At 37.6% G+C, this 25,416-nt stretch overlaps 1 protein-coding gene across 12 annotated transcripts in view; it reads left to right on the top strand.

The window, feature by feature from the left end:
• CDK20 (cyclin dependent kinase 20) overlaps positions 1–4,410 on the top strand; it is an 87,054-nt gene extending 82,644 nt beyond the window's left edge. For all 12 annotated transcript variants that reach the window (XM_045042545.1, XM_045042544.1, XM_045042543.1 and 9 more), the window contains one exon: positions 4,311–4,410. The gene's annotated coding sequence lies outside the window, so the exon portion shown is untranslated. The remainder of the gene's footprint in view (positions 1–4,310) is intronic.
• The last annotated feature ends 21,006 nt before the right edge of the window (positions 4,411–25,416 follow it).

Raw genomic sequence — 25,416 nt, 5'->3', positions numbered from 1 at the left:
CTGACATCCTATGTCTTTTTTTAAGTTTTATTTATTTATTTTGAGAGAGAGGAAGAGAGAATCTCAATCAGGCTATGTGCTATCAGCATAGAGCCATTTGCAGAGCTCAATCTCACCATGAGGTCATGACCTGAGCTGAAACCAAGACTCAGGTGCTTAACCAACTGAGCCACAAAGGCGCCCTCACCTTGTGTTTTCTGATTGGAGCATTAAGTCAATTTACATTCAGAGTAATTATTGATAGATATATATTTAGTGCCATTTTATTACTTGTTTCGTCATTGTTTCTGGAGATTTTCTCCCTTCCTTTCTAGTCTTTGTCACTTTTGGTCTTTCCCACTGAAAGAGACCCCTTTAATATTTTTTGCAGGTGGGTTTAATTGTCATGAACTCCTTTAATTTGTGTTTGTCTGGGAAACTATCTCTCCTCTATTATGAATAATAGCCTTGCTGGATAGAGTATTCTTGGTTGCAGATTTTTCCCATTCAGCACATTTTCTATATCATGCCACTCCCTTCTGGCTTGCCAAGTTTCTGTGGAGAGATCTACTGCTAAACTTATAGGTCTTTCCTTGTAAGTTAAGGACTTCTTTTGTCTTGCTGTGTTTAGGATTTTTTCTTTATATTCTGCAAATTTAACTACAATATGTCTTTTGTTTATTATCCTGCTTTTGTTGATTTTTCTGAGTTCTCTGTGCCTCCTGGATTTGGATATCTGTTTCCTTTCCAAAATTAGGAAAGTTTTCAGCTATAATTTCCTCAAATAAACCTTCTCCCCCCTTTTCTCTCTCTCCTCCTGGGACTCCTATGATCTGAATGCTATTACATTTGATGGAGTCACTGAGTTCCCTAAGTATATTTTTGTGATCCCAAGATTTTTCTTTCCCTTTTTTGCTCAGCTTCATCATTTTCCATAATTCTATTTTCTGTATCACTTATTCATTCCTCTCCTTCTTCTGCCCTCATGGTCTTTCCATCCAGTCAGTTTCAAATGTTGGTTATTGTATTTTTTATTTCATTCTGATTGGTTTTGAGCTCTTTTATCTCTGCAGTAAGGGAATCCCTGATGACTTCTATGCTTTTCTCAAGCCCAGCTAGTATCCTTATAGTTGTTGCTTTAAATTCTGGATCAGGCATATTACTTATATCTGTTTCAGTTAGATCCCTGGCTGTGACCTTTTCTTGTTTGTTCTTTTAGGATGGATTCCTCCATTTTGGCATTTTGTTTAGGTCTCTGCCTTCTTCTCTGTGTTAGGAAAGCCTGTTATGTTTCCTGCTCCTGAGTAATGGCTTTATGAAGAAGAGGTCATATAATATCCAGAGCCTGGAACTTCAGGGAGTGTCTCTGGTGTGTGCTGCATGCACTCTGCTGATATTACAGCTGCTCTTTTCCACAGGCCAGTGGCTCTGCAGAGTTTCTTCTTGTCTGCAATGCAGAGCGTTTGGACCTTGGACTCATGGTGGTGAGTTTTAATTAGGTGTGCTTTGAGCTGCTTTCAAAGAGACCTGATGCTCTTCCACTAGAACTGAAGCTTTGCAGAACTCTGTGACCAGTAGACATGGTGTGTGCAGGGGTTTGTGCTGGTCTTCTAGGAAAGAGGCCTGCTGCACTCATCCTAAGGTACACCTGCCAGAGAAAAGCAGCACTAGCAGAGCACGGGGGGGTGGGACTTGGTGTAAGCAGGCAGCCAGTGTTGGCTTTGTGCTGTTTACTGAAGTTTGTCTATGCGGGGTAGTGGGTAGGGGGAGGATGGGAGGGAAATGGCGCCAGCCATCTCCTTTGTCCCTGGAGAGAGGAGTTCATGCTTACTGCGGTCAGGGAGGCCCTCCCAGAAGAGTGAATAATTTCCCCTTGTTCTTCCTAGACATTTTTAAGATTGCTCTTTTCACATCGTGTCCAGTTTGCTTGGGCTCTATCCCAACCAGGCCAGCTAACTTTAAAAACTCCAAACTTTAGGGACCTAGTATGGTGGGGACCTGTGCTGGTCTTCTGGGAAAGGGTCTCACTGAGCTGGGACTGATACAGTCTGATCAAACTGATTAGACTGATAAAGACCCAGAAGATCTGTTGCATCAGAGCACAGAGGCATGGGATTTGGAGCAAGCAGCCAGTGTCCAGGTTAGCCACCCTCATCAGGTGTCTCTGCACCTATACTGAGGGTTGAGGAAGGGAAATGGCACCCACTGACTCTTTTGTCCCCAAAGAGGCAATGCTATCTCTCTCAGGTGTGCTCTAAGAAGGAACAATCTCTCCCAGTGTATCTTAAGTGATCCTGATTGTGCCATCTGTCCCTGGGTTACTTACCTGCCTCCTCTGCTGGAGCACTGCAGCATCCTCAGGGCTATATGCCAGCCACACTGCAGGCCTCTTAAACTCCAGTCTTTGAGCCCTGCTAGTTGCAAAAACTCATGAAAATAAGCCCCTCTTATTTTCCCAGTTAATGACTTCGGTGAAGTGTTCTCCTTGTATGTTCCCCTATATGTTCTCTCCCTCACCTTTCTCTGTGATCAGGGCTCCTTCCCCTCCACAGCACCAGTGATCCATTTCTTCCCCAAACCATGCCTCCACACCTACCTTCCACAATGTGGCCTCTTCTCTCCCTTTAGTTGTGCAGTTTGCTCCATAAGTCCTCAGATTGATTTCTTGGGTATTCAGAATGATTGGATATTTATCTAGCTGTGTTTAAGGGACGAGGAAAGACTAGGGTCCTCCTATTCCTGTACCATCTTTACTCCTCTTCCAGGATATGCCTGAACTTTAATGACCAAGGTAAGGAGTACCTTGTGGATATTTTCAGAATCTCCAAAGTTCACATGCTGTGATTGGTTGAATATAATATCTAATAAACTTTAACACAATGTGCTTTGCAAGGAAACTTATTTTGTGACAGACACCATACTGAGTTGACTGTATGTTATTGTCTTCATGAAATTTATTATATTAGTTATTTATGAACTGGATAATTCTTGGATTATTCATATTTGCTTTATAATCTTTATAATCTGTGATAATCTTTCCTCTCAGAGCAAAAATTGTGTCAAAGCAGCCTTGGTTACATTAGATTCCTGTAGAAATACTCAATAATGATAATCCTCTATCAGATGGAAGTATTTTCACTAACTCCTATTATGAAATATTCACATTTTATATCAATATAAAGTGTGTGTGTGTGTGTGTGTGTGTGTGAGAGAGAGAGAGAGAGAGAGAGAGAGAGAGAGACAGAGACAGAGAGAGAAAGACAAACAGGGAGGGAGAGGGAGAGAGAAATTGGCTTTCAACTGCCGCAAGTGACCTAGGTTTGGTTTCATGTGCTTATTTTGTATTATAGAACTCTGAGTCATTGTAAAATATTTTATTTTAAAGTGAAAATAAGACGATAGTGATTATGAGGCTCAAGATGATTCAGGGATGATGTTTTACCAAATACCTTTTACATTAACAGGTTTGGAAAATTGCTCCATGTAAATTTATTTGTCAGTCTTCAATTTTCCCTACAAATGTAGAGCTTTGAATTCCAGTATACAAGATAATTTATTAAATTCTCTTTTTTCATATTTGAATAATCACAGGGGTTGGTAGGTGTCATATTTTTGAAGCCCTGACATTAATGTAAGAAACTGAGCTGAAAGGATATTTATTATGTTTACTGTGTCAGGAAATTTCAGGCAAAGTGACATCCACAATTAAGATTTAATTTATCACTTGTTTGCATTCTGCCCAGATAGAGGAACTCTCCACATGGCCCTTCATTGGTGGTTATAGTAAAGCAATTTATTTGAATTTGATGCCATAAAGTCAGTGAACAGTTTATACAAACTTTAAGTATTGGTCATTTGAAAGTATCCTCTTGTTTCTGAGCATTGCTCTTTTTTGTTTTGTATTTATGATGATACTTATAACTCCCCACCCACGTAGTTATTTTTATTTTTGAAGGTTCTAAAGTATGTAATAGAGTATGGGATAGGCATATGGTATGAAGTGTGTTATTTAACTTTCTTCATTAAAGTGCATTTGTATACACTTCTTAGCAATTATTCTGAATCAGAGTGTTTCATTTGTACACTGCCTTTGCCATTATTTTGGAAATGCACTCTGTCTTATTGCCATTATGATCCCTGAAATTCTTCAAGAATTTATATTCTTTCTTAGGTTTAGCTGTTCATATTTTGTTTTTATAATTTTATGTGGGCAGGAAAGCCACTTTTCTTCCTGTCATGAAATTTACCCAGCCCACAGATATATAAATTTTCATGAGATTTTTTTTCAAAGAAAAAAGCTAATAATACACATCTTTCCTTTTTTTCCCCAGAAGTTCCTGAGCCATGACCATTCCATTTTGAAGGAGGATTAGTATACTGAAGAAGAGAGTAATGATGATGACAGGTGTTTTCCTTGCTAAACTTGAGAGAGAAAAAATAAAGGAATGAAGAACAGGTTAGTGAGGTGAGATTGTATTTTTGTATGTTATTTCCATAGTACTGAATCTTAATATTAAAAATACTTGGCATTAAAGCATTATATTCCTTATGGGAGGGATTATACTATCCTTGTGAATATTTTATTGTACCTTTAATATTAAATTTTTAATGTTTATTCATTTTTTTTGAGAGAGAGAGAGAGAGAGAGAGAGAGAGAGAGAGAGAGAGAGAGAACACGAATGAGTTGGGGAAGGATAGAGAGAGAGGGAGACACAGACTGAAGCAGGCTCCAGGCTCTGAGCTTGTCAGCACAGAACCCAATGCAGGGCTCAAACTCACTAATTGGGAGACCATGACCTGAGTTGAAGTTTGATGCTCAACGACACCCAGGTGCCCCTTTATTGTACCTTTGGAACTATAGATCTAAGATTATAATTTCCCTGTCATGATAGGAATTACTTATCTCTACTTTTGTCTGAGTCTCCCACTTTGCTACCATGTTTCTTATTTTCCATTAATTTTCAGGAGTTGTTTATATATACTTGCAAAGAGCCCTTTGTGACTTAATATGTGTTATTAATATTTCTTACAGTGTGGACTGCTGATAACCTTCTTATGGTGGTTTTTGGTACACACAGTATTTAAGTACTTCAAATATCAATATTATACTTAAAACTTAGAACTATTCATTCATTTTTTTGGTGACATATTACAATTTTTCTTTTCTCTTTTTTCATTCCATTCAATATATATATATATATATATATATATATATATATATATATATATATATATATATATATATATATATATATAAATTCAAGTTAGTTAATATACAGTGTAGTCCTGGCATCAGGATTAGAACCCAGTGATTCTTCACTTACATATGACACCCAGTGCTCATCCCTAATGATGAGCATTTAGGGCATCCCTAAAAAGTGCCCTCCTTAATGCCTATCACCCATGTATCCCACCCCTTACCCACACCCCTCCAGCAACCCTCAGTTTGTTCTTTATATTTAAGAGTCTCTTATGGTTTGCCTCCTTCTCTGTTTTTATCTTATTTTTCCTTCACTTCCCCTATGTTTCTCAAATTCCACGTATGAGTGAAATCATATATTTGTCTTTTTCTGACTTATTTCACTTAGCATAATACACTCTAGCCCATCTACGTTGTTGTAAATGGCAAGATATCATTCTTTTTCATTGCCGAGTAGCATTCCATTGTATATATCTACCACATCTTTATCCATTCATTAGTCAATGGACATTTGGGCTGTTTCCATAGTTTGGCTATTGTTGACAGTGCTACTATAAACACTGGCATCAATGTGCCCCTTCAAATCAGCATTTTTATATCCTTTGGATAAATACCAAGTAGTGCAATTCCTGTGTCATAGCGTAGTTCTATTTTTAATTTTTTGATGAATCTCCATACTGTTTTCCAGAGTGGCTGCACCAGTTTGCATTCCCAATGGTGCAAAAGGGTTCTCCTTTCTCTGCCTCCTCGCCAGCGTCTGTTGTTTCCTGAGTTAATTTTAGCCATTTTGACAGGTATGAGGTGGTATCTCATGGTGGTTTTGATTTGTATTTCCCTGATGATGAATGATGTTGAACATCTTTTCATGTGTCTGTTAGCCATCTGGATGTCTTCTTTGGAAAAGTGTCTATTCATGTCTTCTGCCCATTTCTTCACTGGATTATTTGTTTTTTGAGTGTTGGATTTGGTAAGTTCTTTATAGATTTTGGATAGGAACCCTTTATCCAATATGCTATTTGCAAGTATCTTCTCCCATTTAGTTGACTGTTTCCTTCACTGTGCAGAAGTTTTTATCTTGATGAGGCCCCAATAGTTCATTTTTGCTTTTGTTTCCCTTGCCTCTAGAGACATATCAAGTAAGAAGTTGCTATAGCCTAGGTCAAAGAGGTTGCTGCCTCTTTTCTCCTATAGGATTTTGATAGTTTCCTGTCCCACATTTAGGTCTTTCATCCATTTTGAATTTATTTTTGAGTATGGTGTAAGAGTGTGGTCCAGTTTCATTCTTCTGCATGCCGCTGTCCAGATCTCCCAGCACCATTTGCTAAAGAGATGGTCTTCTTTCCATTGGATGTTATTTCCTGATTTGTCAAAGATTAGTTGGCCATATATTTGTGGGTCCTTCTCTGGGTTCTTTATTCCATTGATCTATTTGTCTGCTTTTTGTGCCAATACCATACTGTCTTGATTACAGCTTTGTAATACAGCTTGAAGTCCAGGATTGTGATGCCTCCGGCTTTGGTTTTCTTTTTCAACATTACTTTGGCTATTCAGGTGTTTTGTGGTTCCATACAAATTTTATGATTGTTTGTTCTAGTTCTGTGAAGAGTGCTGGTGTTATTTTGATAGGGATTGCATTGAATGCGTAGATTACTTTCAGTAGTATCAACATTTTAACAATATTTGTTCTTCCAATTCATGAGCATGGAATGTTTTTCCATTTCTTTCAGTCTTCTTCAATTTCTTTCATAAGCTTTCTGTAGTTTTCAGGGTACAGATTTTTCACTGGTTTAGTGGTTAGATTTATTCCTAGGTATGTTATGGGTTTTGGTGCATTTGTAAATAGAATCAATTTTTTGATGTCTCTTTCTGTTGCTTCATTACTGGTGTATATAAATGCAATGGATTTCTGTACATTGATTTTATATCCTGTGACTTTACTGAATTCATGTATCAGCTCTAGCAGTTTATTGGTGGAGTCTTTTGGGTTTTCCATGTAGAGTATCATATCATCTATGAAGAGTGAAAGTTTGACTTCCTCATTGCTGATTTGGATGCCTTTTCTTTTTGTTTTCTGATTGCTGAGGCTAGCTAGGACTTTATGTTGAACAACAGTGGTGAGAGTGGACATCTCTGTCGTGTTCCTGACCTTAGGGGGAAAACTCTCAGGTTTTCCTCATTGAGGATGATATTAGTTGTGGGTCTTTCATATATAGCCTTTATGATCTTGAGATATGTTTATTCTATTCCTAATTTTGAGGGTTTTAATTAAGAAAAGATTCTGTAGTTTGTCAAATTCTTTTTCTTCATCTATTGACAGGATCATATGGCTCTTATACTTTATGAATGTGGTGTATCATGTTGATTTGTGAATATTGAACCATCCCTGCAGCCCAGAAATAAATCCCACTTCATCATGGTGAATAATTATTCTAATGTATTGTTGAATTTGATGTGTTAGTATCCTGTTGAGAATGTTTGCATCCATGTTCATCAGGGTTATTGGCCTGGTTTTGGAATCAAGGTAATGTTGGCTTCATAGAATAAGTTTGGAAGCTTTCCTTCCATTTCTTTCCTTTTTTTGGGAACAGTTTGAGAAGAATAGGTATTAACTCTCCTTTAAATATCTGGTAGAATTCCCCTGAGAAATCAGCTGGCCCAAGACTCTTGTTTGTTGGGAGATTTTTAATAACCAGTTCAATTTCTTTGTTGATTATGGGCCTGTTCAAATTTTATATTTCTTCTTGTTTAAGTTTTGGTAGTATGTGAGTGTCTAGAAATTTGTTCATTTCTTCCAGTTTGTTGGCATATAATTTTTCATAGTACTCTCAAAATTATTTATATTTCTGTGGTGTTGGTTGTAATCTCTCCTCTTTCATTTGTTATTGTATCTATTTGGTTCCTCACTTATTTTTGAGAAGTCTGGTAAGAGTTTTATCAATTTTGTTTATTCTTTCAAAAAGCAATAACTTTGTTTCATTTTTTTTGTTTTTTTTTTAAATTCTATATCACTTATTTCTGCTCTAATCTTTATTGTTTCCCTTCTGCTGGCTTTGGGTTTTATTTTCTGCTCCCTCTCTAGCTCCTTAAGGTGTAAAGTTAGGTTGTATATTTGGGACTTTCTTGGTTCTTGAGATAGGCCTGAACTGCAATGTATCTTCCTCTTAGGACTGACTTTGCTGCATCACAAAAGGTTTGGGCTGTCATGTTTTCATTTTCATTTGCTTCCATGTATTTTTTAAATTTACTCAATTTCCTGATTAATCCATTCATTCTTTAGTAGGATATTCTTTAACCTCCATGTATTCGAAGGCTTTCCAAATTTCTTCTTGCGGTTGATTTCAAGTTTCATAACATTGTGGTTTGACAATATGGTGTGATCTCAATTTTTTTGCACCGGTTGAGGCCTGACTTGTGACCCAATATGTGATCTATTCTGGAGAATGTTCCATGTGCACTTGAGAATGTGTATTCTGCTATTTTAGTATGTAATGTTCTGAATATATCTGTTATGTCCATCTGGTCCAGTGTGTCATTCAGAGCCATTGTTTTCTTGTTGATTTTTTGCTTAGATGATCTGTCCATTTCTATAAGTGAAGTATTAAAGTCTCCTACAATAATGGTATTATCAATAAGTTTGCTTATGTTTGTGATTAATTGATTTATATATTTGGATGCTCTCAAGTTGGGGGCATAAACATTTCCAATCGTTATCTCTTTTTGATGGATAGACCCCTTCGTTATGACATAATGCCCTTCTTCATCTCTTATTACAGTCTTTGTTTTAAACTCTAGTTTGTCAGATATAAGTATGGCTACTCCAGCTTTCTTTTGACATCCAGTAGTATGATGCGATGGTTCTCTGTCCCCTCACTTTCAATCTGCTGGTATCCTCAGGTCTAAAATGAGTCTCTTGTAGGCAGCACATACATGGATCTTGTTTTTTTATCCATTCTGATACCCTATGTCTTTTGATTGGAGAGTCTAGTCCATTTACATTCAGAGTGATTACTGAAAGATATGAATTTAGTGCCACTGTGTTATCTGAAGATTTTGTGTTTCTGACAATGTTCTCTGCTCCTTGTAGTTTTGCTGCTTTCCACTCAGAGTCCCCCCTTAAAATTTCTTGCAGGGTTGGCTTAGTGGTCACAAAATGCTTTAGTTCTGGTTTGTCTGGGAAAGTCTTTATCTCGCCTTCTATTCTAAATGGCAGCCTCACTGGTTAAAGGATTCTGGGCTGCATATTTTTCGTATTTAGTATATTGAATATTTCCTGCCATCCCCTTCTGTTCTGCCAGGTTTCAGTGGACAGGTCTACTACTAACCTACATGTCTACCCTTGTAGATTAAGGACCTTTAGTCCCTAGCTGCTTTCAGAATTCTCTCTTTATCTTTGTATTTTGCAAGTTTCACTTTGATATGTCTTGGTGTTGACTTGTTTTTGTTGATTTTAAAGGGAGTTCTCTGTGTCCCTTGGACTTGGATGCCTATTTCTTTCCCCAGATTAAGGAAGTTCTCAGCTATAATTTGTTCTAATAAACCATCTGCCCCTTTCTCTTGCTCTTCTTCTGGACCTCCTATAATACAGGTATTGTTTTGTTTCATACCATCGCTTAGTTCTTTAATTCTCCCCTTGTGATCTAGTAATTCCTTTTCCCTTTTTTTTCAGCTTCATCACTTTCCATAATTTTATCTTCTGTTTCATCTGTTCTCTCCCCTGCTTCTTCTGTCCTCGCTGTCACTGTATCTAGTTAATTTTGCATCTCAGTTACCACGTTTTTAAATTAATCCTGACTAGTTCTTACATCTTGGATCTCTGCAGCAAGGGTTTCTCTGGGGTCTTCTATGCTTTTTTCAAGCCTGGCTGTTAGTCTTATAACTGTTGTTCTAAATTCTTGTTCAGATATATTGTTTATATCTGTTTTGGGCAATTCCCTGGCTATGATTTTTTTCTTGACCTTTCTTTTGGAGAGAATGCCTCCATCTTGTCATTTTGATGAAGTTTCTGTCTTTTGCGTATTTTAAAAGCTTGTTATGTGTCCTGCACCTGAGAGTACTACTTTGTTAAAAAGGTGCCATACAGTGTCTGGGGCCTGATGCTCCAGAAATTGTTTCTGTTGTATGTTGCATGCACTCTGCTTTTGCATTTGGCTGCTCAATCCCACTGCAGTCTTCTGCAGAGTTCCTCCTTGCTTGCAATGGTGGAGTGTTTGGACCTTTATCTAGGTGTACTTTGATTTGTTGAAGTAACCCTAGAAAAAAAAGGGGGGGGGGATGGGAAGCCTGATCCCATAAAAAGAGAACAAGGAATGGGAGAAAAGAAAACCAGAGAATAAAAAAACTGTAAGGCTAATTAAAAGGAAAGAAAAAGAAGAATAAAAGCAGAAGAAAAAAGATGGAACGTGAATAGAAGTAAAAAGCCTGATCAAAAAAAATTATATAACAAAAAAATTCGAAACTATGAGCCTGATTAAAAGAAAAAAAAAGGGAAGAAAGAAAGAAAAGAGAAAAAAATTGTCTGTTGGTGCCTGGGGATTGGTGGTTGTGCTGGTCGGGAGAAGCCAGCTGCCTTGGGTCAGTCAGTCTTGCTCTAGTAAATAAGCACTTGCCAGGCATGGAGGGGTGGGGTTTGATATAAATGGGTCCCACCTTCACTGGGGCCGCTGTGCTGCTCTCTGAAGGCCCACTGTGTTGGTGATGGGAGGAAAAATGACCATCACTCCAATCTCTCCTCCCTGGACTGGGACTCTCAACCCACGTTGTTCAGGAAGCCTTCACAGAATAGTGAGGGCGGTCAGCTTGCCCCATGCCACAGTTCTCCTGAGATTTCCTTTTGGTGCTTGACTAGGATTCAATACCAGATGTCTTAATAGATCCAGCACCACATGGATCTGCTCCTGTCTTCCGGAGTAGAACCTTTACACTGTGCTGATGAAATGCTTTTGGCTGACACCTGCAGGGTCTTTTGTCCTTGGGGAGGCAATAACTTCTCTTCCCAAAGTACTCTGGGAAGAGGACTGTTCTCTCCCAGTGTGTCCTGGAGATTGCTACACCATGCTATGCACTCTGGGGCCAGCTCCCTCTTCCCCAGGAGTGCATGCCATGGCTCTGCTCCAGACAAAGTTGCCCACTTCCAAAACCTCCAAGTTTCAGCTCCCAAGGCTGTTTACAAAAAAGAACTGGCAATCTCTGTACTTCTCGTTCCCCAGTATGTGGTCCAGAGAGGTTTTATTCTTGTGCTAGTCGATGCTGCACTTTCACAACCCCTCTCTTTCTCTCTTGTCTCTCCACAGAAAGGGTTCCTTCCCTCTGTGGCTATGCCATATTATCTCCCCCAATTCACATACATACACCTCTATCCTGCCAAGCTATCTCCCTTCAACTGTGGAGATCCTTATGCTGCTCCACACATCACTTTCCTGGATATTCCAAGTGATCTGACCTCAAAACAGCTGTTTGAGGGATCAGGAAAATTCTGGTCCCACTACTTCTCCACCATCTTAACTTAGGATTGATATATTTCAGTGTTATTTCATTTTCCTTTAAAAACTGAGGTGAAATACATGCATACACTCATGCACACACAATCATCTTTATCAGTTTATCTATTTGTCTAGTGATGGACATTAGATTGTAACCATATTTTGTCTATTGTAAATAATGCTGTAGTAAGCATAAGGGTGCATATATCCTTTCAAATTAATGTTTTCATTTTTTTTTAAATTTTTTAAATGTTTATTTTTGAAGGAAAGAGAGACAGCGTGAGCAGGGGAGGGGCAGAGACAGAGAGAGACACAGAATCCGAAACAGGCTCCAGGCTCCAAGCTGTCAGCGCAGAGCCCACCTCGGGGCTCGAACTCACAAACTGTGAAATCATGACCTGAGCTGAAGTTGGTCATTTAACCGACTGAGCCAGCCAGGCGCCCCAATGTTTTCATTTTCTTTAGGTAAGTGCCCAGTAGTGGGATTATTGGATTATATGGTATTTCTATTTTTATTTTTTTGAGGAATATCAGTGCTGTTTTACACAATGGCTGTATCAAATTACATTCTGACAGTGCACTAAGTGCACTAAGATTCCCTTTTCTCCACATCCTTGTCAACATTTGTTATTTTTTGTCTTTTGACACTAGCCATTCTGACAGGTGTGAGATATCTCATTGTGGTTTTGATTTGCATTTCCTTGATGATGAGTGATGTTGAGCATATTTTCATGAGCCTGTTGGAGAAATAGCTATTTCAGGTCCTCTACCCATTTTGAATCATATGACGGTGATGTTGATGATGATGAGTTTGCTAATGAGTTGTATTCTGGATACTAACCCTTATCAGATATATCATTTGCAAACGTCTTCCCCAATTCCAAGGTTGTCTTTTTATTTTGTTGGCTTCCCTCACTATGCAAAAGCTTTTTATTTTGATGTAGTCCCAATAGTTCATTTTTGCTTTTGTTTATCTCACTAACTATAGCCAATGTCTGAGAAATTACTACGTTCTCCTCTAGGACTTTTATGGTTTCAGGTCTCACATTTAGGTTTTTAATCCATTTTGAGTTTTTGTGTATGTTAGCAAATTGTTTAATTCTTTTGCATGTAGCTGTCCAGATTCCCGAACCATTTGTAAAAGAGACTGTCTTTTCCCCATTGTATATTCTTGCCTCTTTTGTGATAGATTGACCACAGAAGTGTGGGTTTATGTCTGGGATCTTTATTCTGTTCCATTGATCTACATGTTTGTTTTTATGCCAATACCATACAGCTTTGATTACTACAGTTCTGTAGTGTATCTTGAAACCTGGGGCTGTAATACCTCCAGCTTTGTTTTTAATTAAGATTGCTTTGGTTATTCAGGGTCTTTTGTGCTTCCATGCAAATTTTAGGATTATTTCTAGTTCTGAGAAAAAAAATACTATTGGTAGTTTGATAGGGATTGCATTGAATGTGTATATTGCTTTGGATAGTGTGGAATTTCAACAATATTAATTCTTCCAATCTTTGAGCATGGAATATCTTTCCATTTCTTTGTGTCAGCTTCAATTTATTTCATATATATATGTTGTATTTTTCAGAATACAAGTCTTTTAATTCTTTGGTTAAATTTATTCCTAGGTATTCTTTTTGGTACAAATGTAAATGGATTTTTAGAAATTTTTCTTTCTGATTTGTTATTAGTGTACATATTTCTGGATATTAATTTTGCATCCTCCAAGTTTACTGGATGTATTTATTCTAGACGTTTTTTGGTGGAATGTTTAGGGTTTTCTGTGTATAGCATCATGATGTATGCAAATAATGACATTTTAACATCTTCTTTATCAATAATAATGTGTCTTATTTCTTTTTTTTGTCTGATTTCTGAGTGTAAGATGTCCAGTACTATGTTGACTAAAAGTGGCAAGAGTGGACATCTTTGTCTTCTTTCTGATCCTAAAGAAAACCTCTGTTTTTACAGAGTATGTATGGTGTTAGCTATGTTTTTTTTAATGTTGATTTGGAGAGAGCACAAGTAAGGGAAAGACAGAGAGAGGGGCAGAGGATCCGAAGGAGGCTCTGTGCCAACAGCTTTGGTGCTTATGGCAGTGAGCCTGATATGAGGCTTGAACTCACGATCCATGAGACCATGACCTGAGCCAAAGTCAGACACTCAACCGACTAAGCCACCCAAGCACCCCAATGGGTTTTTCATATATGGCCTTAATATATTATGTTCCCTTAAGCCCACTTTGTCATTATCATGAATGGATGTTAATTTTGTCAAATTCTTTTTCTGAATTTATTGAGATTATATAAATTTTTCCTTTGTTTTATTGATGTAGTGTATCATGTTGATTGAGGGGCAAATCACTATCATCCTTGCATACCCAGAATACATCCTACTTGATCATGGTGAAGTATCCTTTTAGTATATTCTTTTTTTTCTGACTAACATTCTCTTTTTTTCTTCCAACATATTACTTAAATTCACTTAGTTCACATGTAGTGTAGTACTGGATTCAGAAGTAGAATTTAGTGATTCATCACTTACATATAACACTCAGTGCTCATCACAAGTGCTCTCCTTAGTGCCCATCACTCATTTAGCCCATCCCCCCACCCACCTCTCCTCTAGCAACCCTCAGTTCTCTTTAGTTAAGAGTCTGTTATGGTTTCTCTCCTTCTCTGTTTTTATCTTATTTTTCCTTCCCTTCAACAGTGTTCATCTGTTTTGTTTCTCAAATTCCATATGGGTGAAATCATATATTTGTCTTTTTCTGCCTGACTTATTTTGCTTTGCATAATACACTCTAGTTCCATCCCCATCACTGCAAATGACAAGATTTCATTCTTTTTGATGGCTGAGTAATATTCCATTGTAAATATACACCACATCTTTATTCATTAATCAGTCAATGGACATTTGGGCTTTCTCCATAGTATGGCTATTTTTTAATGTTTACTTATTTTTGAGAGAGAGAGCACAAGTGGGGAAGGGGAGGAGAGAGGGATGGAGACACAGAATCCAAAGCAGGCTCCAGGCTCTGAGCTGTCAGCACAGAGCCTGATGCAGGGCTCAAACCCACAAACCATGAGATCACAACTTGAGCCAAAGTTGGACACTTAACTGACTCAGCCACCCATGCTCCCCTGGCTATTGTTGATAATGCTGCTATAAACATCGAGGTGTATGTGTCCCTTCAAATCTTTATTTTTCTATCATTCGGTAAATACTTAGTAATGCAATTGCTGGGTTGTAGGGTAGTTCTATTTTTAATTTTTTGAGGAACCTCCATATTCTCCAGAGTGGCTGCACCAGTTTGCATTACCATCAAAAGTGTAAGAGAGTTTCCTTTCTCCACATCCTTGCCAATATCTATTGTTTAATGAGTTGTTCATTTTTGCCATTCTGACAGGTTTGAGGTGCTATCTCATTGTGGTTTTGATGTGTATTTCCCTGATGATGAGTGATGAGCATTTTTTCCTGTCAGCCATTTGTATGTCTTCTTCGGAGAAATGTCTGTTCACGTCTGTTGCCTATTTCTTAACTGGATTACTTATTTTTGGGGTGTTGAATTTGATAAGTTCCTTACAGATTTTATCAGATACATAATTTGAAAGTATCTTCTCCCATTCTATAGGCTGCCTTTTAGTTTTGTTGATTGTTTCCTTCACTGTTAAGAAGTTTTTCATATTGATGAGGTTCAAATAGTTCATGTTTGCTATTGCTTCCCTTGCCTCTGGAGACATGTCTACTAAGACATTGCTCTGGCCAAAGTCAAAGAGGTTACTGCCTGTGTTGTCTTCCAGGATTTTGATGGTTTCCTGTCTCACATTTAGGCCTTTCATCCATTTTGAATTTATTTTTGTGTATGGTGTAAGAAAGTGGCCTAGTTTCATTCTTCTGCATGTTGCTGTCCAGTTTTCCCAGCATCATTTGTGGAAGAGACTTTTTTCCATTTGATACTCTTTCTTGCTTTGTCAAAGATGAGTTGACCATATAGTTGTGGGTCCATTTCTGGATTTTCTATTCTGTTCCGTTGATCTATCCGTCTGTTTTTGTGCCAGTACCATGCTGTCTTGATGACTACAACTTTGTAGTATAGCTTGAAATCCAGAATCGTGATGCTTCCGGTTTTTTCTTTTTCAGGATTGCTTTGGCTATCCAGGGTCTTTTGCGGTACCATAAAAGTTTTAGGGTTGTTTATTCTAGCTCTGTGAAAAACGCTGGTGGTATTTTGGTAGGAATTGCATTAAGTGTGTAGGTTTTTTTGGGTAGAACAGACATTTTGACAGTGTTTGTTCTTCCAATCCATGAGCATAGAATGCTTTTCCATTTCTTTGTGTCATCTTCTATAAGTTTTCAGAGTACAGATTTTTTCCTTTTGGTTGGGTTTATTCCTAGGTATCTAATTGCTTTTGGTGCAGTTACAAATGTGATCTATTCCTTGATTTTTTTCTATTGCTTCATTACTGATTTATAGAAATGCACGAGATTTCTGTACATTGATTTTATTTAAAAAAAATTTTTTTTTTCAACGTTTATTTATTTTTGGGACAGAGAGAGACAGAGCATGAACGGGGGAGGGGCAGAGAGAGAGGGAGACACAGAATCGGAAACAGGCTCCAGGCTCTGAGCCATCAGCCCAGAGCCTGACATGGGGCTCAAACTCACGGACCGCAAGATCGTGACCTGGCTGAAGTCGGACGCTTAACTGACTGCGCCACCCAGGCGCCCCTGTACATTGATTTTATATCCTGCGACTTTGCTAAATTCATGTATTAGTTGTAGCAATTTTTTGGTGGAGTCTTTTGGGTTTTCTACATAAAATATCATGTCATATGCACATAGTGAAGGTTTGACTTCTTCTTTGCTGATTTAGATGCCTTTTATTTCTTTTGTTGTCTGCTAAGGCTAGTATTTCTAGTGCTATGTTAAATAGTAATGGTGAGAGTAGACATCTGTGTCTTGTTTCTGACCATAGGGGAAAGGCTTTGTTTTTCCCCATTGAGGATATTAGCTGTGGGTCTTTTGTATATAGCCTTTTTGATGTTGAGGTATGTTCTATCTATTCCTACTTTGTTGAGGGTTTTAATAAGAATGGATCCTGTATTCTGTCAAATACTTTTTCTGCATCCATTGAGAGGATCATATAATTCTTATTCGTTCTTTTAGTAGGGTGATGTATCACAATGATTTGCAAATACTGAACCACCCTTGCAGCCCAGGAATAAATCCCACTTGATTTTGGTGAATCATTCTTTTAATGTACTGTTGGAGTCGTTTTGCACTTGTTGACAACTTTTGCATCTGTGTATATCAGGGATATTGGCCTGTAATTCTCCTTTTCAGTGGGGTATTTGCTTTTGGAATCAAGGTAATGCTGGCCTCGTACAATGAGTTTGGAAGTTTTCATTTCTATTTTTTGGAAAAGTTTGAGGATAGGTATTAACTCTTTTTTAAATGGAAGGCACCTGGGTGGCTCAGTTGGTTGGGCATCTGACTTTGGCTCAGGTCATGATCTCATGGTCCATGGAATTGAGTCCCGCGTTGGGCTCTGTGCTGACAGCTCAGAGTCTGGAGCCTGCTTCAGGTTCTGTGTCTCCTTCTATCTGCCCCTCCCCACTCACACTCTGTCTCTCAAAAATAAATAAATGTTAAAAAGAAAAAATTTAAATGTCTGGTAGTATTCCCCTAGGAAGCCATCTGGCCCTAGATTTTTGTTTGTTGGGAGATTTTTTATTACTGTCTCAATTTCTTTGCTGCTTATGGTCTATTCAAATTTTCTATTTCTTCCTCTTTCAGTTTTGGCAGTTTGTTTCTAGAAATTTATCCATGTCCTCCAGGTTGCCCTTTTTGTGGGCATATAGTTTTTCCTGATATTCTTGTAATTGTATTTCTGCAGTGTTGGTTTTGATCTCTCCTCTTTCATTTGTGATTTTTGAGTCATTTTTCTTTTTGATAAGTCTGGTTAAGGGTTTATCAATTTTATTAATTCTTTCAAGAACCAGCTTCCAGTTTCATTGATCTATTCTTGTCCATTTCTGCATTGTTTATTTCTGTTCCAGTCTTTATTATTTCCCTTCTGCTGGCTTTACACTTTATTTGCTGTTCCTTTTCTAGCTCCTTTAGGTGTAAGGGCAGATTGTGTTTTTGAGACCTTTCTTGCTTCTTGAGATAGGCCTGTATTTCAATATACTTCCCTCCTAGGACTGTCTTTTCTGCCTCCCCAAAGTCTCAACCATTGTGTTTTCATTTTCATTGGCTTCCATGTACTTTTTCTTAATTTCCTGGTTAACTGATTGGTTCTTTAGTAAGTTGTTTTTAACCTCCATGTATTTGTGATCTTTCCAAATTTTTTTCTTGTGGTTTACTTCAATTCTCATAGTGTTGCGATCCAAATATATGCATGCTATGATCTCAATCTTTTTGTAGATGTTGAGACCTGATTTGTGACGCTGTATATAATTTATTCTGGATATCATGTGCACTCAAAAAGAGTGTGTATTTTGCTGATTGAGGATGGAATGTTCTGAATATATCTGTTAAGTCCATTAGGTCCAGTGCCATTCAAAGCCATTGTTTCCTTGTGGATTTTCTGCTTATTTAATTTGTAAGGAGGTGTTAAAGTCCCTTCATATTATTATCAATGATTTTCTTTGTTAGTAATGATTTATATATTTGTGTGCTTTCATGTTCGGGGTATAAATATTTATAATTGGTAGATCTTGTTGATGGACAGAGCCCTTAAGTATGATATATAATGCCCTTCTTAATCTCTTGTTATAGCCTTTGTTTCTAAATTTCTTTTAACACTTATTCACTCTTGAGAGAGAGACACAAAGTGTGAGTGGGGAGGGGCAGAGAGAGAGGGAGACACAGAATCTGAAGCAGGCTCCCGGCCTTGAGCTGTCAGACAGAGCCCGATGCAAAGCTCGAACCCATGAACAGCAAGATCATGACCTGAGCCCAAATCGGATGCTTAACCAACTGAGACACCCAAGCACCCTTATAGTCTTTCTTTTAAAATGTAGTTTATCTAATATAATAAGTATAGCTACTCTTTCTTTGGCATCCATTAGCATGAAATCTGGTTCTGCATCCCCTCACTTTCAATCTGCTGATGTCTTTAGTTCTAAAATGAGTCTCCTGGGGGCGCCTGGGTGGCTCAGTCGGTTAAGCGTCCGACTTTGGCTCAGGTCATGATCTCACGGTCCGTGAGTTCGAGCCCCGTGTCAGGCTCTGTGCTGACAGCTCAGAGCCTGCAGCCTGCTTCCGATTCTGTGTCTCCCTCTCTCTCTGACCCTCCCCCGTTCATGCTCTGTCTCTGTCTCAAAAATAAATAAACATTAAAAAAATTTTTTTAAATGAGTCTCCTATATGCAGCATATAGATGGGTCTTGTGGGTTTTTTAAATTTTTTTTTAAATTTACATCCAAATTAGCATATAGTGCAACAATGATTTCAGTAGATTCCTTAGTGCCCCTTACCCATTTAGCCCATCCTACCTCCCACAACCCCTCCAGTAAACCCGGTTTGTTCTCCATATTAATGAGTCTCTTCTGTTTTGTCCCCCTCCCTGTTTTTATATTATTTTTGTTTTCCTTCCCTAACGTTCATGTTTTCCCTTACAGTCCTCATATGAAGTCATATGATATTTGTCTTTCTCTAATTTCACTTAGCATAATACCCTCCAGTCCCATCCATGTAGTTGCAAATGGCAAGATTTTATTCTTTTTGATTGCTGGGTAATACTCCATTGTGTGTGTGTGTGTGTGTGTGTGTGTGTGTGTGTGTACACACACACACACATTTTCTGTATCCATTCATCCATCCATGGACATTTGGGCTCTTTCCATACTTCGGCTATTGTTGATAGTGCTGCTATAAACATGGGGGTGCAGTGTCCCTTCGAAACAGCACACCTGTATCCCATGGATAAATGCCTAGTAGTGCAATTGCTGGGTCATAGGGCAGTTCTATTTTTAGTTTTTTGAGGAACCTCCATACTGTTTTCCAGAGTGGCTGTACCAGCTTGCATTCCCAGGGTTTTGTGGTTTTTTTAATCTGATATCCTGTGTATTTTGGTTGGAACATTTAGTCCAGTTACATTCAGAGTGATTACTGAAAGATACGACTTTAGTGCCATTGTGTTATGTCTAAAGTTGGTATTTCTGGTGATGTTCTCTGTTCCCTTCTAGTTTTGTTGCTTTTAGGGTTTTTTTTTGTCCCACTCTAAGAGTCCCCCTTAATATTTCTTGAAGAGCTGGTTTAGTGCTAAATTCTTTTAGTTTTTGTCAGAGAAACTCCTTATCTCTCCTCTTAGGAATGAAAGCCTTGCTGAATAAAGTATTCTGGCTGTATATTTTTCCCATTTAGAATGTTGAATATATCCTGCCCCTCCCTTCAGGCATGCTAAGTTTCTGTGGACAGATATGTGAATCTTCTCTTCCCTTTTAGATTAAGGACTTTTTTCCTTTTCTGCGTTTAGGTTTCTTTCCTTGTCTGTGTATTTTGTGAATTTGACTGACATGCCTTGGTGATGACCAGCTTTTCTTAAATTTAATGGGACATCTCTGTGCTTTTCGGATTTTGATGTCTATCTTTCCCCAGATTAGGGAAGTTTTTAGGTACGGTTTGTTCAAATAAACCTTCTGCCCGTTTCTCTCTCTTCATCCTCTGGGACTCTTATGATCAAATGTTATTCCACTTTAATAAGTTGCTGAGTTTCCTAAGTCTACCTTCATGAAGCCTGACTTTTGTTTCCTCATTGTCAGCTTATTTTCCATAATTTTATCTTCTATATCACTAATTGTTCCTCTGCTTCATCCATCCTCACTGTTATGGCACCCATTCAGGTTTGCAGCTCAGTTATACATTTATAATTTGTGCCTGACTAGACTTTGCTTTTATTTGTACAGGAAAGGATTCTCTAGGTTCTTCTATGCTTTTTTGAAGCCCACTAGAATCCTTGTAATTGTTTTAAATACTACTTCAGACAACTTACTTGTATCTGTAATGATTAAATCCCTGGCCATGATTCCTTCCTATTCTTTCTTCTGGGATGAATTCCTCTGTTTTGTCGTTTTGGAGACAAAAAAAATAATAAAATTTAAAAAGCTAAAAACATAAATAAATAAAGGAAGCTAGATTCTAGATTTTAGTCTGCTTGACAGAAAAAGGAAGAAAAAGATAAAGTAAAATTAAACAAAGAAAAATTTGCTCTTTCTGTATCCAGGAAAAAAAAAAAAATCCAGAGACATAAAAACAAACCCAAAGGAAGCTAGATACTGTTTCCCCTAAAACTGATGCTTTGCAGCACTCTATGACTATAGACTTGGTAAAAAGTCAAATTTTAAGTGAAATGGCAAGGTTCTTGTCTTTCTCTGACTTAGTTCACTTAACACAATACTCTCTAGGTCTGTCCATATTGTCACAAATGGCAGAGTCTCATTCTTTATATAGCAATGTGTATATATACACCACATCTTTTTTATCCATTCATCTATTGATGGACACTTAGGTTGCTTAACATATCTTGGCTATTGTATATAACGCTGCAGTTCTCCCATCACCATTTGCTAAAGAAACACTGTTACACGGAACCCGCACTACTGGGAACACATAACCTTGGAATGGCCAAAGACGTTCAGATGTGAGCCAGGTAGAGGCAGCTTCCATCATTGTGTCCTGTGTCCCTATGCATCTGCAAATCCTCGGCATCATCCAGCTAGCTTGCTTGCTTGCTTGCTTTTTTTTTTTGGCCAGCCTAATAGTGCAAAGTGATAGGTCATTACTGTTTTATTTTGTTGTGATTACTAATGATTTTGAGCACTTTACCCTGTACTTTAGGATTTGGTTTCTTCTGCAAATTATGTTTCCTCTTTGCTCAATTTAGGGGTTGCTGTCAACAGCATGTCTTAATTTTGGTTATGGTGTCACTTGTACAAAAGATTTAAATCTTTATATAGACTATTTTGCTGTAAGTTTTGCTTTTGTATTATTTAATCCTGCTTTAAACGCCTACTCTTTTCTAACTTTTTCCCTATAACTTAAAAAAAAGTTTAGATCCTTCACACATAAAAAACTTATTTTTGTGCACAGTATGAGGAAAGAATCTGCTTCATTCCATGTGGATAGCCAGTCCTTCCAAGATCACTTACTGAAGCATCATTTCTCCATTCTGATTTGAAATGTCACCTATTGTATACCAAATTTCAAAATATACATAGGTCTGTTTCTTGATCCTCTATTGTCTATTCATGCACTGATGCTGCTGGTCTCAATGATAAAATTTAACTTTGTCTTCATAATTCACAGGACAGGTCTACCCCTTCCTCTGCCTTTTTGTTTCTGCAAGATTGTCTTGACTACTCTTGTACTTGTACAGATGCATATAAACCAGATAATCATCTTTTTACATTCTATTTTTTAAACGGTAGCAATTTTATCAGTATTGCTTTCAATATATGGCCTCTTAAAAGTAGTAATTCTTCTATCATGAACATGGGTTAGCTCTCTATTCTTTATTCCTTTAGAAAAGCTGTGTTTTTTCCTCATAAAGTTTTTTTCATTTTAGATTATTCCAAGGTATCATAGTTGCCAGCGTTGTGGCAAATGGGATAATTTTCCTATCATATTTTCTAATTATTATTACACTGATCTCAATATGTTACACTGACTTCAAATATTATTTTCAAATCATGCTGATTTGCTAATTCTAATGCTTAGGTTTCTAAGGGAGAAGGTACTGTTTGGAAATTACAACAAACATATCCATTTCTAATATTTTTAGAATTTTAAAAAAATTTTACAATTAATCAGCGCCTCCAGGGCAATACTTTTTTTTTTTTTTTTTTAAATACAATTTATTGTCAAGTTACCTAACATATAGTGTATGCTCTCAGCTTCAGGAGTAGATTCCCATGATTAATTGTTTACATACAACAACCAGTGCCCATCTCAACAAGTGCCCTCCTCAATGTCCATCACCCATTTCCCCCTCTCCCTTGCCCCCCCCCCCCATCAACCCTCAGTTTGTTCTCTGTATTTAAGAGTCTCTTATGGTTTACCTCCCTGTTTGAAACGATTTTCCCCTTTCCCTTCCCCCATGGTCTTCTGTTAAGTTTCTCAAATTCCATATATGATTGAAAATATATGATACGTCTCTCTGACTGACTTATTTCACTTACCATAATACCCTCCAGTTCCATCCACGTTGTTGCTAATGGCAAGACTGCATTCTTTCTCATTATCAAGTAGTATTCCGTTGTACATATAAATCACATCTTCTTAGCCATTCTTCAGTTGATGGACATTTGGACTCTTTCCATACTTTGATTATCGTTGATAGTGCTGCTATAAACAATGGAGTACATGTGCCCCTGGGAATCAGCACTCCTGCATCCTTTGAATAAATTCCTAGTAGTGCTATTGCTGGGTCATAGGATAATTCTATTCTTAATTTTTGAAGAACCTCCATACTGTTTCCAGAGTGGCTGCACCAGTTTGCATTCCCACCAACAGTGCAAGAGGGTTCCCATTTCTCCACATCCCCATGAGCATCTGTTCATTCCTGAGTTGTTAATTTTAGCCATTCTGACAGATATGAGGTGGTATCTCATGGTGGTTTTGATTTGTATTTCCCTGATGATGTGATGTTGAGCATCTTTTCGTGGCCATCTGGATGTCTTTGGAAAAGTGTCTATTCATGTCTTCTGCCCATTTCTTCACTGCATTATTTGTTTTTCAGGTGTTGAATTTGGTAAGTTCTCTATAGATTTTGATGTCATTTGTAAGTATCTTTTCCCATCCTGTCAGTTGCCTTTTAGTTTTGTTGTTTCCTTTGCTGTGCAGAAGGTTTTTGTCTTGATGATGTCCCAATAGTTCATTTTTGCTTTTAATTCCCTTGCCTTTGGAGATGTGTCAAGCAAGAAATTGCTGTGGCTGAGGTCAAAGAGGTTGTTTCCTGGGGTTTTGATGGCTTCCTGGCTCACATTTAGGTCTTTCATCCATTTTGAGTTTTTGTGTACGGTGTAAGAAAGTGGTCCAGTATCATTATTCTGTATGTTGCTATCCAGTTCTCCCAGCACCATTTGCTAAAGAGACTGTCTATTTTCCAATGGATACTCTTTCCTGCTTTGTGAAAGATTAGTTGGCCAGACATTTGTGGGTCCAATTCTTGGTTCTCTATTCTATTCCATTGGTCTATGTGTCTGTTTTTGTGCCAATATCATACTATCTTGATGATTACAGTTTGTAGTAGAGGCTAAAGTCTGGGATTGTGATGCCTCCCACTTTGGTTTTCTCTTTAAATATTACTCTGGCTATTTGGGGTCTTTTGTGTTTCCATACAAATTTTAAGATTGTTTGTTCTAGCTTTGAGAAGATAGCTGGTGCAATTGGCATTGCAGTGAATGTGTAGAGTGCTTTGGTTAGTATTGACATTTTAACAATATTTGTTCTTCCAATCCATGAGCATGGAATGTTTTTCCATTTCTTTGTGTCTTCAATTTTCTCGCAAGTTTTCTATAGTTTTCAGCATACAGATCTTTTACATCTTTCGTTAGGTTTATTATTTGGTTGGTTAGGTTTGCTTTCTCTTTCTGTTGCTTCATTATGGGTGCATAGAAACACAACCGATTTCTGTACATTGATTTTGTATCCTAGGGTTTTGCTGAATTCATGGATCAGTTCTAGCAGCTTTTTGGTAGAGTCAGGTTTTCCACGTAGAGTATTTTGTCATCTGCGAAAAGTTAAAGGTTGACTTCTTTGTCGATTTTGATACCTTTGATTTCATTTTGTTGTCTGAATTCTGATGCTAGGACTTCTAACACTATGTTAAACACTGGTGAGAGTGGACATCCCAGTCGTGTTCCTGATCTCAGGAGGAAAGCTCTTAGTTTTTCTCCATTGAGGAGATAATGGCTGTGGACTTTTCATATATGGCTTTTTTGATGTTAAGGTATGTTCCTTCTATACTGACTTTCTTGCGGGTTTTTATTAAGAAATGATGCTGTATTTTATCAAATGATTTTTCTGCATCTATTGACAGGTTCATATGTTTCTTATCCTTTTTTCTATTAATGTGATATATACCACTGATTGATTTGCAAATGTTGAACCAGCTCTGCAGCCCAGGAATGAATCTCACTTGATCATGGTTAGTAATTCTTTTTATATGCTGTTGAATTCGATTTGCTAGTATGTCACTGGGAATTTTCACATCCATGTTCATCAGGGATATTGGCCTGCAATTCTCCTTTTTAGTGGTGTCTCTGTCTGGTTTGGGAATTAAAGTAACGCTGGCTTCATAGAAAGAATCCAGAAGCTTTCCTTCCATTTCTATTTTTTGGAACAGCTTGAGAAGGATAGGTATTAACGCTGCAGTAAATGTCTGGTAGAATTCCCCAGGGAAGCCATCTGGTCCTAGACTCTTATTTGTTGGGAGATTTTTGAGAACTGATTTAATTTCTTCACTGGTTATGGTCTGTTCAAATTTTCTATTTCTTCCCATTTGAGTTTTGGTAGTGTGTAAGTGTCTAGGAATTTTTCCATTTCTTCCAAGTTGTCCAGTTGGTTGGCATATAATTTTTTATAGTATTCTCTGATAATTGTTTGTATTTCTCAGGGGTTCATTGTGATATGTCCAATTTCATTCATCATTTTATCTATTTGGTTCCTCTCTTTTTTTTTTTTTTTTTTGAGAAGTTTGGTTAGGGGGTCATCAATTTTATTTTTTAAAAAAACTGAGCTCTTGGTTTCAT

The sequence above is a fragment of the Felis catus genome, chromosome D4 (genome assembly GCF_018350175.1).
Source record: "Felis catus isolate Fca126 chromosome D4, F.catus_Fca126_mat1.0, whole genome shotgun sequence".
Classification (NCBI taxonomy): domain Eukaryota; kingdom Metazoa; phylum Chordata; class Mammalia; order Carnivora; family Felidae; genus Felis; species Felis catus.
The sequence above is the reverse complement of the archived record's forward strand: the minus strand, read 5'-3'. Positions and strand labels throughout refer to the sequence as shown.